The following is a 13,862-nucleotide window of genomic DNA, read 5'->3' as shown; positions in this document are numbered from 1 at the left end:
CCTTGATGCCACACACCACTCAGATCTGTGCTGTGCATCCGCTATGGTTGATGATGATGCTTATTGTTTAAAAGGGCCTAACATGTAGGTCATCTGCCCGTCCGCTATGATCTGCCAGTGATGCTCTATGACTACCCCAATCTTGACGTACGTCTGTAGTACGCGACTTATTTTCGTTGATATCACCGCCACACTCCGGGTGCGTCATGACCAATCCGGCGATATGTCTGTCTCACCCTGCAAATTCCTACTATCAAACGACTGTATCAGCAGATCAGGGGCAAGTGCAATATATCTTGACTGTTGCACACGTAAATAACATTCGGCCTTCCAGGCGCACACGATACTACGTGGTGGGTGACTGAATTTGGCGCAACAAAGTTATATTACCCCGCCATCTGTTGTCCTATGTCCTCGAAAAATTCACCAGTTTAACTACAGTCCTCCAGCATGCAGCTCAGGATGTATCCGCATTGAATTGAACAGCATTGTTTCGATTGGTTCCGGGAGTGCGAAATGAAAATCCATAACCCGCTTCCAGTCATTCGACCGCGTCAGGAATGGAATGAATGAAGTCCCCATCTATCGGTGAGCATAGGAACTGTGTCGTCTGACGAAGCCTGTCTCACTCCTCTGGGGGAATTAATAATATGAAATGATGTTGGGGAGTGTTGCTGGAATGAAAGATGACAGGGAAACCCGGAGTATCCAGAGAAAAACTGCACCGCCTTCGATTTGTCCAGCACAAATTTCACATGGAGGGACCGGGATTTGAACCACAGAACCCAGCAGTGAGAGGCAAACGCGCTGACGCTTGAGTGACGGAGGCTCCTTGTTCCGGCAGTGCATTGTCAGTAAATGACCTTGTTCATATTTTTATATCCATATACCTTATCACCCAACTTCATTATAAAAAACAAACAAAAAGTACGATATAGACAGTACATGCCCCTGTGTTCGCCCGGTTTGAATTTCTAATTACCCTATTTATCACGCCTAGATTTTAGCATCTTAGCAGCATTTAAAAATAAGGATATTCTAGCATTTTTAATTTTTATAGGGGACATTTTCCCTTTATAAATTATCAATTCTGTATCCAAAATATTTTGATTCTTAAAAGTGCTGTTTATTATTACATTTTCATCAAATTCTTGTTTTTATGACTTTATTTTTCTTCTTCCAGGTTTCGTTATCGGCGAAATGGCCGTGACATTCTCCAACGGTTACCCCCTGTGAGGCTACAACCCGTTCAGCTTACCTCCGCCCGTTGACAGCCATAACACAAGGTATAGTTATCATATTCCACCGCAATTACCTTGAGTATCTGTTCTGAAATTCGGACAATTAAGAAATGTTCATGTGGCTGTCTTGGTGTTAAGATCCCGAACTCAGAGATGTCCCCATAAAAAATGTAACTACCTTATTTCTTCACAATCGTAATACACGCTGTGGTACCTTCGGCAAGTCAAATATCTATAATCATTCAATAGCTTGTCATATAGTACTTAGTAGCTATATTTTGAGAGAAATCGTGACTGAAAGGTTTTTCCTTACGCCAATTTTAACGTTTAAATATCGGATTTAACGGGTAGTGGTTTGACATACACTGACTGACAGAGCAAATGCAACACCAAGAAGGAGTGGTCAGAACTTTATGCCAATTGCAGGGTAGACTGACGTCACTGAGGTATGCTCATGATGTGAAATGCGCCGCTGTGCTGCGCACGTAGCGAACGATAAATGGGACACGGCGTTGGCGAATGGCCCACTTCGTACGGTGATTTCTCAGCCGACAGTCATTGTAGAACGTGTTGTCGTGTGCCACAGGACACGTGTATAACTAAGAATGCCAGGCCGCCGTCAACGGAGGCATTTCCAGAAGACAGACGACTTTACGAGGGGTATGGTGATCGGGCTGAGAAGGGCAGGTTGGTCGCTTCGTCAAATCGCGGCCGATACCCATAGGGATGTGTCCACGGTGCAGCGCCTGTGACGAAGATGGTTGGCGCAGGGACATGTGGCACGTGCGAGGGGTCCAGGCGCAGCCTGAGTGACGTCAGCACGCGAGGATCGGCGCATCCGCCGCCAAGCGGTGGCAGCCCCGCACGCCACGTCAACCGCCATTCTTCAGCATGTGCAAGACACCCTGGCTGTTCCAATATCGACCAGAACAATTTCCCGTCGATTGGTTCAAGGAGGCCTGCACTCCCGGCGTCCGCACAGAAGACTACCATTGACTCCACAGCATAGACGTGCACGCCTGGCATGGTGCCGGGCTAGAGCGACTTGGATGAGGGAATGGCGGAACGTCGTGTTCTCCGATGAGTCACGCTTCTGTTCTGTCAGTGATAGTCACCGCAGACGAGTGTGGCGTCGGCGTGGAGAAAGGTCAAATCCGGCAGTAACTGTGGAGCGCCCTACCGCTAGACAACGCGGCATCATGGTTTGGGGCGCTATTGCGTATGATTCCACGTCACCTCTAGTGCGTATTCAAGGCACGTTAAATGCCCACCGCTACGTGCAGCATGTGCTGCGGCCGGTGACACTCCCGTACCTTCAGGGGCTGCCCAATGCTCTGTTTCAGCAGGATAATGCCCGCCCACACACTGCTCGCATCTCCCAACAGGCTCTACGAGGTGTACAGATGCTTCCGTGGCCAGCGTACTCTCCGGATCTCTCACCAATCGAACACGTGTGGGATCTCATTGGACGCCGTTTGCAAACTCTGCCCCAGCCTCGTACGGACGACCAACTGTGGCAAATGGTTGACAGAGAATGGAGAACCATCCCTCAGGACACCATCCGCACTCTTATTGACTCTGTACCTCGACTTGTTTCTGCGTGCATCGCCGCTCGCGGTGGTCCTACATCCTACTGAGTCGATGCCGTGCGCATTGTGTAACCTGCATATCGGTTTGAAATAAACATCGATTATTCGTCCGTGCCGTCTCTGTTTTTTCCCCAACTTTCATCCCTTTCGAACCACTCCTTCTTGGTGTTGCATTTGCTCTGGCAGTCAGTGTATATAAACCAACCCCACGCCCCCTTCTCTCGTGCTGTCAGACCACATTAGCATCAAAGTTCTTTCGGACTACCAATTCAATAATACCGCTGTAATATATTTACCTTTTAGTAGGACTACGCAGTGTATAAGAGGATAAATGCATCTGAGGTAGTAATTTAACTCCAGAACAGTTTAAAATAAATGGTTCTTAAAACATTCAATTGTTGTTTTCTGCCTTAATTAATTTTTATTTCCTTGCTATGCATAAAATCCTCCTTGAGATAGAGTTTTTATCAAATTCAGTTGAAGCAGAGAATGTTTGAATATGTATGGGAATTAAACGTAGTTCTGAATTTTATAATACATTGAATCCTTCATATTTTTGGCCCTAGAATGGTACGAAACTAGATTTTCCTCATTGAATGAATATTGAAAAGCTGAAAAGATGTCTTCAATAGTTTATACCTGACTGCAAACATAGAGTTGTCCTTAAATATATGTGTATTTTTGACAAATCTGACAAAGTACAGCCCAAAAATGAAAACTGTGCCGAAAGGAGCATTTTTCATGCAGTATATAAAAATAAAAATATGCAACCAATAAATTAATCAACTTCAGGTTTTGTGTTTGGCTGTATCTTATTAATATGTACTGTTATTTTAAATTTGGTGTTGGTAAGCACTAAATTGTAGAAGTTGTAAGTTTCAGTGATGACTACCCTTAAACAAGAAATTTTAGAAGCTATATTCAACGTAATTCGTAATCAGTAATTACACAATGAAGTACTTAATTGATAACCAAGAATTGTACTCTATACAGTCATACTTCGTATAAAAATACCACCAAAGTAAAGAATGACAATATCGCTACCAATTCATGGAAACCATTGCATTTTGTATCCGTTAGTTCAGAACCTAGAGATGTGTTAATAGTACCACGTATATATAGAGCACTTCTTAACTATAACTTGGTAAGCATAAGAAACTGTTTTGTAAAACAAGCTTCGCAACATATGATACACCAACTTTATCACGCTCAGATACCCGTAAGCCTGCAGGTATCAGGCTCAAGTAGTCTCGAAACGTGCAGTATCTCGCTCACGTATCACGCTCAGATAGCCGTAAACGTTCAGGTATCAGGCTCAAGTAGCCTCGAAACGTGCAGGTATCTCGCTCACGTATCACGCTCAGATAGCCGTGAACGTAGGGTATCACGCTCAGATAGCCGTAAACGTTCAGGTATCAGGCTCAAGTAGCCTCGAAGCGTGCAGGTATCTCGCTCACGTATCACGCTCAAATAGCCGTGAACGTAGGGTATCACGCTAAGTTAGTCGTAAACGGGCAGGTATCACGCTCAATTATCACGATCAGATAGCCGTAAACGTGCAGGTATCAGGCTCTGTTAGCCGTAAACGTGCAGGTATCACGCTCAATTATCACGGTCAGATAGCCATAAACCTGCAGGTATCACACTTAGATAGCCATAAACGTGCAGGTATCAGGCTCAGTTAGCCGTAAACGTGCAGGTATCCCGCTCAAGTAACGTTAAACAAACGGTACTATTGTGTAGTGATGGGACATTCGATTCATTTTACTGAATCGATTCATTTGATTCCGTTCACGTTACTGAATCGATACAGTGATCCGATTCACGGCTCATTGGTCACCGCTCCTACTGCATCTGCGTAGTATGTGCTAGTAAGACAGCAGCAACAGCATTCAGTGCTCGCAGCTGCCATCTGGTCTTCATACTATGAACTCCTTTCTTAGAAAAAATGCTAGTTACTCTAATACATCGAAGGTTTCCGGCGACGCAGGGTGGGAAAGGTTAGGATTAGGAAGGTAGCAGCCATGGCCTGAATTAAGGTACAGTCCCAGCATTTCCTGGTGTGAAAATAGGGAAACTACGGAAAACCATCTTAACGGCTGGCGGCGGTGGGATTCGAACCCACCATCCCCCGAATGCAAGGGCATAGCCACGCGATATTAACCGCACGACAACTCACTCAGTCATTTTTGAAAATATGTATTTTTCTATCAGCTGAGGATTTTTTAAATCGTCATATTTTGTATAGGCTACCCGAGATGTACAGTAGCCCGCTGGTTTTCTGATTCAACATACTGTTATTGCGTCTGTCCACATATGATTGAAGTCTTGTGCAACGATGTGACATATGAACTGAGAAAATACTGAGCCGTTCTTCCCAATATAAAACAGGTACTTTTGAGTGGTCATGAGCATGACTCATAGTCATAGGGCAGGCTAGAGTCGAGTTTAATTGTCAAATGTCATAATACTAAGATTCATTAAACTAATAAATAGTATAACCTAATAGCCTACCTACTTACGAGCTACTTCAGAATTATGTTGTGACTACCTTTTTAACACTGCAAATAAATCCGTCTATTATTTAAAGCTTCCTGTAAGAAGAGGACAGTGAATGCAAATGGGTATTATTTTCAAATGAGCTGAGCTCGAGAGTCCATTATAGCATACGATTCTTTCAGTGTAGCATAGCTCACTGTATGTCTCGTTGCAGTGAGCCGATAAGGAGCCGTGCGTATCTTGTGTCTCACTGAGCCGGCTCGTTCACGATTCTTTCCGTGTGCCATCGCTCACTGTATGTCTCGCTGCAGCGGAAGCTCGGCTCTCCGCGTGTCCAGTGAGCCGATAAGGAGCCGTGTGTATCATGTGTCTCACTGAGCCGCGCTCGTTCACGATTCTTTCGATGTGCCATGATTCACTGTCTCGCTGCAGCGGAAGCTCGGCTCTCTGCGTGTCCAGTGAGCCGATAAGGAGCCGTGTGTATCATGTGTCTCACTGAGCCGCGCTCGTTCACGATTCTTTCGATGTGCCATGATTCACTGTCTCGCTGCAGCGGAAGCTCGGCTCCCCGTCAACGTCCAGTGAGTGCGCCACTCAGCACTGTCCACTGGGAGTAAGCTGAATCGTGTGCCGTGAGCTCGCCGTTCCTGTGAATCGATTCACTCGGACACTTGAATGAATCGATACATTGCTTCGAATCATGCATTCAGTAGCCAACACTACTATTGTGGTTCAATCTTCAGATTGCCAGACAGAAGAGTCAACTTCTGACTATAACTGAACTTTTTTGAGATGCACAGCTAAATATCACCTTCAAACATTTACAATGTATCTCAACCGTGCGCAAATATTCGCTTAACAGGAAATGATTAGCACTTTCTGTTTACCCCTCTTATATATTCATCCCTTATCCACCTAATTATGGTAAATGAAGGCTGGTCCCTTAGCCGGTTGTGTGTTCAGACGGTCTTTGAGTAGGGTCGACAAGCGTCCTATTACATCTAACTTATGAATACAGTGTACTGTAGATTGGAGCTTAGACGATCGAGTCTCTGCAGGGGGGCGTCTCATTTTCTCCCACCCTCCACTAGTAGAGTAGTTCAAGGACACTGCTGACGCAGGCAGAAGGGCGAGATGAATTCAGGAAACTAAAAAAGATGAAGCGTTTTGTCCTTTGAAGGCAATAACTATGACGACAGCACACATACAAAGAGAAATTCAAGATCAAAGATGAAATCTTTATTTGTAATATCTGTACCTTGATACGTCACTTGATATTACATGTTATAAACTTCATATTGGTTCGTGGTGGAATTTTAGTACGTAAAAAACTCAACTAAAGGTTAAAAATTCCACCTTTCCACTTCAGACGAATATTAAGATAAAAATTTTACTTCATAAGATGAAGTGGATTTCACGTGTAACGTGTCATTACGAACAAGATATGCTTCAAGTCTCAAAGACTCATAGTTTTTAAGCCTATTCAAGGATTAGGATAAGATGTTCTTTACAACGTGTTGTTAATTGAGTGCGTCTATGAAACTTCTATTTTGTGTGTATTTGAATCTTGAAGTATATACACAGCTGAAGATGTTTCGGAAGAAAATGAAACATTTACGGTTTTAAATAGATTAATGTTCTTTAAATGTAAGAATGATAAAAGATCATTAAAGTGGTGGAAAGATGGAATTTTTTAACTTGTTAGCAGAGATTTTTACATACGTCACGCGATGTAAATTGTAGCCTGAAACCTGTAGCAGCTATGTATTAAACTGTGTATTTGTGGATGAAAACTCTACAGCCTGTTTTCCAGTCAGTGACCGGGTCAGGGATGGAATGAATGAATGAAGCCGCCATCTTGCGGCGAGGATAGCGATAGTCCGGCTGCCGAAGCCTGTCGCACTCCTCTGGGGCAATTTTTAATGACCGACAGATGAAGTGACATGATATTGGAGAGTGTTGCTGGAACGAAAGATGACAGGCAAAAGCGGAGTGCCAGGAGAAAAACCTGTTCCGCCTCCGCCTGGTCCAGCACAAATCTCACATGGAGTGACCGGAATTTGAACCATGGAATCCAGCAGTGAAAGTCCGTCGCGCTGCCGCCTGAGCTACAGAGACTTTCTCTTTGTGGGTATTCAACACAAATGTTATAAATTTCAAAGCATTATTAACTTCATTATGGTTTTCTTGAAGGTTAAGGCAGTTATACACTCTTCTTGTTTTGCTAACTCACTTCTTACGACAACCTCATAAGGAGGTATGGCCATGGTTTTGAGAAGCAGCTTTGAAATTGAGACTATTATAAATTTTAATATTGAAAATTAAAATCACAATTATTACAAAGAGTTTGAAACTGTTTAGAAAAATGATTAACTATCTTTATGTGTTAGTGTACATAAATATAGTCTCACACAGATTCACATAATCAACTTTTTTCCTCTAAAGCAGATCAAATCGAACGGTCCTGAGATTTTCTTTTACAGTTTCACTGTCCTGTTGCCAGTAATCAGCATGGAGAATTTAGAAAACCGAGCGAGTTGAACGTGCGATTCTGGTCGCGCTGCTGTGAGCTTGAATTCGAAATATTGTGGGTCCGAATTACACCCTCGGTAGCTCTGAAGATGGTTTTCGGTGGTTTCCCATTTTCACACCAGGAAAATGCTGGGGATGTACCTTAACTCATTCAACCCACGGAATAATGAGATAAGTGAAAAAAGTTCTCAGAGGAAGCATTTTTCAACAATGCAAAATCACCGATTCACCAGATGTTGCCAAATCATTCTGCTATATATGAAACAGCTTTCTAAATGACGGTTTTGGTTTGATTGTGTTTAATTCAAAATATCAATGAAGTGTCTGCTTTGGATCGTGAATGGAGGTGATTTTTCTTATACTGACTGGGCATTTTCTGATGTGGGCAAGTCAAAACCAAAGTGGTGTAAGTCACATTTGTGTATTGATAATTAGTATGATTTAATATTTCCCTTTAACAAAGACAGCTGTTTAAATTCACTACCAATAATTAATTTACAAGCTAATACAGTAATGTCCACTTCCACAATACCAACAGAAAATATACTACACACAAGACAAACTGGCGTAAATGGTTGAAGCCACTTTCAATAGCAATATTTAGAATGTTAACAAAATAACTTCAGTCATCTGGTTTTCACCGGTCACAGTTGTGTAGTCTTCAATAATCTGGAAAAAAATTGGTTATTTCTTCAATATTATGGCAAATGACTTATCTTGTCTCCCGGAGGCCCGGGTTCGATTCCCGTCTGTGCGACGAAATTTGAAAAGGGGTTCACTCAGCCTCGGGGGATCAAATGAGTAGAGGCGGGTTCGATTTCCACCTCAGCCATCCTGGAAGTGGTTTTCCGTGGTTTACCACTTCTCCTCCAGGCAAATGCCGGGATGGTACCTAACTTAAGGCCACGGCCGCTTCCTTCCCTCTTCCTTGTCTATCCCTTCCAATCTTCCCATCCCCCCGCAAGGCACCTGTTCAACACAGCAGGTGAGGCCGCCTGGGCGAGGTACTGGTCAACCTCCCCAGTTGTACCCCCCGACCCAGAGTCTGCGGCCCCAGGACACTGCGCTTGAGGCGGTAGAGGTGGGATCCCTCGCTGAGTCCGAGAGAAAAATTGACTTTGGAGGGTAAACATATTAAGAAAGAAAGACTTATCTTGTTAGTGTGAAAGGCTAGAGAGCATTAACCGTAATAGGTCTTCGCAAAAAAATAATTAAAAATTAAATAACACTGAAACTTTACTGGTTTCCCCCGGCATGAGTGAATTAAGTCCACGGTCGCTCTTCCCACTTTTAGCCCCTTCTCATTCTTCCGACGCCGAAAATGTTCGATGTGGTATTGCGACGTTAAACAAGTAGGAAAAGAAATGTCATCTTCCTTCACATAAGGCAGTGTTTTCTTCAGGTCATTTTTATTGGCATTAAAAACTGATACTGTAGCAGGCTTGGAACAGCCATTCTGAACACAAAGAATCACACAGACAACCAAAGCCAAGTGAAAATGGCGCAGGGCAAACAGCTCTTTTTGAACTTTCAATCATAGTGGAGATACCACCAGCACCATCTTGCGACAAGTACACAAACTACTAGAAAAACACAGGCACATACGTATGTCAGTTATGCATGTGCTTTAGCACATAACTCACACACGTAGCGAAATTTGTTTCTCATTTAAATTTGCTATTAACTTCCTTAGTTTTCCAGCCTACAATTAGTTCCTACCTCTGTCAATTTAGGAATTTCATATTCATGCTTTTCCGTGTTGACTGTGCGGTTTATAAACTCAAGTGTCAAAACTGCGCTTCATGCTACATTGCCCAAACTGGTAGAAATTTTAAAATCCGTTATCAGAAACATGTTAATGCTAAAAGGTACAATAGATTTTAAGCTATGAGTGAACATATGTCAGATTTTCATCATCAATTCACATCCATTGGCAACGATTTAGAGAGAAAATAAGGGGAAATTACTCAATATCTAGGGAAACGTTTTCATATATTTAGATCAAAGGATTAAGACTATTTTCATTTTAAGTGAAATTCCTGATCAAACTAGCGTCCTGTTCAAAACATAAAAAATACTTCTTTATAAAACATGAAGTTACTCCTTCCCCCCACCTGAACTGTTTGGCGATCTATTATTATTATTATACCTCGGATTTTTAGGTGGTAATAGGTTAGAATGCAAAGAAATTTGGTTTGTAGGAAGTGTGATGCAACCCGTTGTTCCACAGTGTAGGAAGAGAAGCATAAATTCAAGGAGTTCTATAGGCTGTACCCCTAATATCTATGCAAATCTTATAGCATAACCGTTGTACAGTGGAGGGTGTACTTGTTACTGGCTTAAGTAAGTTTGCATTCTAACCTATCAGCACCTAATAATCCGGACTCTAATTGTTATTTATCATTTTCATATTTTGCTACATTTCTATCATTTTCCTTATTGACAGCATATCTTATAATTGTCAATTTCAAAAGACTTTCCTATACGACTATTATTTTAATGTTGGAAACATTTGCTAGCAGGCAATGTAGGACTACGAAAAACGTAAAATTAAGCAATTTCCTCAATTGTGCAGGAATTTGAAGGGTTAAAGGCCCCGGCAATGTTTCACACTGTGAGTATTGGATAGCTCTATCAAACTAAAGAAACAGATTTCGAAAATCGCTTCCGGCCTGAATGCAGTTCCGGAAAAGCAGCCTAAAATTGCTTCTTCCTTTACTCGTTTCCTTTTTTATTCAAATCCTACCCAAATTAACTTACTTTCATAATTCCTTCTCTAATGTGTTCCCTGGTTCAATACCCTTTGGCGATTTTTGATTTTTTGAAGAATGTCCGCACCGAATGTAGTTATAAGTGCCTAAGTGAAACGCTGCATTGAATCACATTAGCGCTCGTAGTGGTAGAGAAAGGCAAGCTGCTAATCTAATCGACCGGATAACGATGAGTTAGAAAAGAATTGTACATTTAGGAATCAATAAGGAATATATTCTCATACTTTATCATATTTTATTTACCTAAAATTCGTAGCCCGTATCCCTAGGATCTTTTCAACATTGAGTTCCTTGCCTGAAGGGCTAGAATTGCAGAATTTTAATGCCATCTAAAAATTGATACTTATAAGCTTGTCCAAAGTTTCTTACATCAAGACTTCTAGAATTGAGTGCTTGTATATATTCTTCTATATGGCGTTTTTGGTTATGATTTTTAACTACACGATAAGTTAAATTTGTGCATTTCCTAAGTTGCTGACTAATTTTACAAACATATAAATCTGCATTTAACTTGAAAAATCTGAATATCTGCATTTAAAATGGAAATTATAAAAATTAACATTCATTAAATAAAATACACACATGTCGGACCTTGTACTCACACTTACTTGTTACCTGCTTACTTACACATACGTTATTTGAAGGGCGCCAGCTGCCACTCAGTGCAGCAATAATAGAATGAGACTCTTGACTATCTCTAGGGTGTGGGGTAATAAGCTTACTTTTGACAACATACCATATAAGTTCTGGGAAAAGGAGATTGGCGTTCGGTTTTCCCATTAATTTTGAGGTTAAGATATTTTACTGTCAAAGAAATGAAACTATGAATTCGTTTGATAGAACAATATATATCCTTTAAATAATATATCAAAAAAATAGTGAGTCTTGTTGCGATAAAACAGATGAGAATGTGAAATTATGACATTGCAACTGAAAGAAACTAGGCATGAATTTGAATTCTTCTTGACCGGACATTTAACAATTTATACGAAATATTTCCCTCACTGATTCACTTGACTGTACCTTCAACACTTTTAGTGTAATTACGACGTATTCCTTTGATCTGGTGTTTACTGTAGATGTGTCACGCCTAACTTGGTGATACATCCTTGTGGCTGCTTCTTCTCCATATCATCTGACTTCTTTGTAAGTCAATATGGTATGACCTCTTGGCAGGTCCAGGGTTGCCCTCTCTGACTCCATGGTAAGCCCTTGCGTCCGTGTCTTCAACTGAGTGAGCGACCAACCTTGTCCTCACTCTCTCAATGACCAATAATTAATGGCTCACTGAGTCTTCTCCATCTCTCGTTCACACTTGTTGGCCGACCGACTGAGGCTTCTTGATCTAGTAGACTTCTTCACTGTACTGCATCCGTATAAGTAATGACTGACGCTACAATGTGCATCCACCTTATATAGACGCTGGTTGACACAGCTACGTAATCTCCAGAAATAACCATAACATACTCCCACAACGCGGCAAATATTACATACAGTGGTGAAATAGCCCGGAGGCAGCTGACTCTCTGAGCGCATATTCTAAATAAATACGATGACATAGCCATGGCGCGGCGATGACTTGGCAGAATCGCCACTAATCTTGCACAATGTCCCAACGTCACTTCCAATCTCTGATATATACAACAATTCTCACTGTACAGGTATTGAATGTTATTCTACACATACGTATATATGCATACATCTAAGTACAATCTTGCAAGCAACAGGCAATTGCAAAATCGAATTAAATAAGACTGATAATTACAATAATAGTAACAATATCACAGATAACATAATAATAATACTGACATAATAATAATGATAATAATAATAATAATAATAATAATAATAATAATAATAATAATAATAATAATAATAATAATAATAATAATAAAATACAGATAAAATCATGGAATAATAAAAATACAGATATCATCTTGTAACGGGATTTGAACCATTACAAAGTACTTCAGGATAGAACTTTCTTACGACTTTTAGTGTTATGTTTCTAAAGTCTTCTTTAGACACCATATTTTTGTTTTCAAGGCTGAAGAAGGCCAGGGCGCGAATGGCCGAACGTTATTTATTTCTGTTACTCAAAGTAATTCTATGACCATTTCATTTTCATTAAAATAATTATGAAATTTTGACCAAATACCCTTAAACATTTGATCTCTTTCTTCCTTTATACTATTTTTAGCCTTATATAAACCCTGTAACAACTTTGAACCAAGATATCAATCTACCATCAATTTTCCACTTTGCCTCACTATCTTGATTGCTTTAATAATCTAACCTAATGAATTCCTTAGTACCATTCTTGTAAGGCAAAGCTTACGTGACATTAAATACTAAGCCATCCCGCGCTTTTGTTATTCACTGTGGAACATGTGAGTTTAAGAGCGGCTGTTGTTCTTGACGCTGCGTTGATTTTTGGTAAAAATCCCTACCTGTGATCTATGGATACTCGAACAGCGGTCATCCTGTTTGAAAGCCTGTAGCGAACCACCGCGGGAATCATGTAATACATTTTGTTTAGCAAGGAATTAACCGTCCGCCCCTGTGGTGTAGTGGTTAGTGTGTTAGCTGCCAACCCCGGAGGCCCGGGTTCGATTCCCGGCTCTGCCATGAAATTTGAAAACTTGTACGAGGGCTGGAACGTGGTCCACTCAGCCTCGGGAGGTCAACTGAGTAGAGGGTGGTTTGATTAACTCCTCAGCCATCCTCAAAGTGGTTTTCCGTGGTTTACCAGGCAAATGCCGGGATGGTACCTAACTTAAGGCCATGGCCGCTTCTTTCCCTATTCTTTGTCTATCCCTTCCAATCTTCCCATCCCCCGACAAGGCCCCTGTTCAACATAGCATGTGAGGCCGCCTGGGCGAGGTACTAATCATTCTCCCCAGTTGTATCCCCCGACCCAAAGTCTCGCGCTGCAGGACACGGCTCTTGAGGTGGTAGAGATGGGATCCCTCGGTGAGTCCGAGGGAAAAACCAACCCTGGAGGTTAAACAGATTAAGAAGAAGAAGAAGAAGAAGAAGAAGAAGGTATTAAGCGTTTATTGTGTATGTTGTGTCAATCAATACTGATCTGCATTTAGGACAGTCCCCAGGGGTGGCGGATTCCCTATCTGTTGTTTTCCTAGCCTTTTCCTAAATGATTTAAAAGAAATTGGAAATTTATTGAACGTCTCCCTTGGTAAGTTATTCCAATCCCTAACTCCCCTTCCTAT

The 13,862-nt window shown here is 41.5% G+C and overlaps 1 protein-coding gene across 1 annotated transcript in view; it reads left to right on the top strand.

Annotated features, from left to right (window-relative positions):
* Nucleotides 1–13,862, top strand: part of Gyc88E (Guanylyl cyclase at 88E) — an 814,243-nt gene that overhangs the window by 150,117 nt on the left and 650,264 nt on the right. The window contains exon 2 of the mRNA XM_067144088.2: nucleotides 1,184–1,286. The gene's annotated coding sequence lies outside the window, so the exon portion shown is untranslated. The remainder of the gene's footprint in view (nucleotides 1–1,183; nucleotides 1,287–13,862) is intronic.

Source organism: Anabrus simplex, chromosome 3, assembly GCF_040414725.1.
Source record: "Anabrus simplex isolate iqAnaSimp1 chromosome 3, ASM4041472v1, whole genome shotgun sequence".
NCBI lineage: Eukaryota > Metazoa > Arthropoda > Insecta > Orthoptera > Tettigoniidae > Anabrus > Anabrus simplex.
The sequence above is the reverse complement of the archived record's forward strand: the minus strand, read 5'-3'. Positions and strand labels throughout refer to the sequence as shown.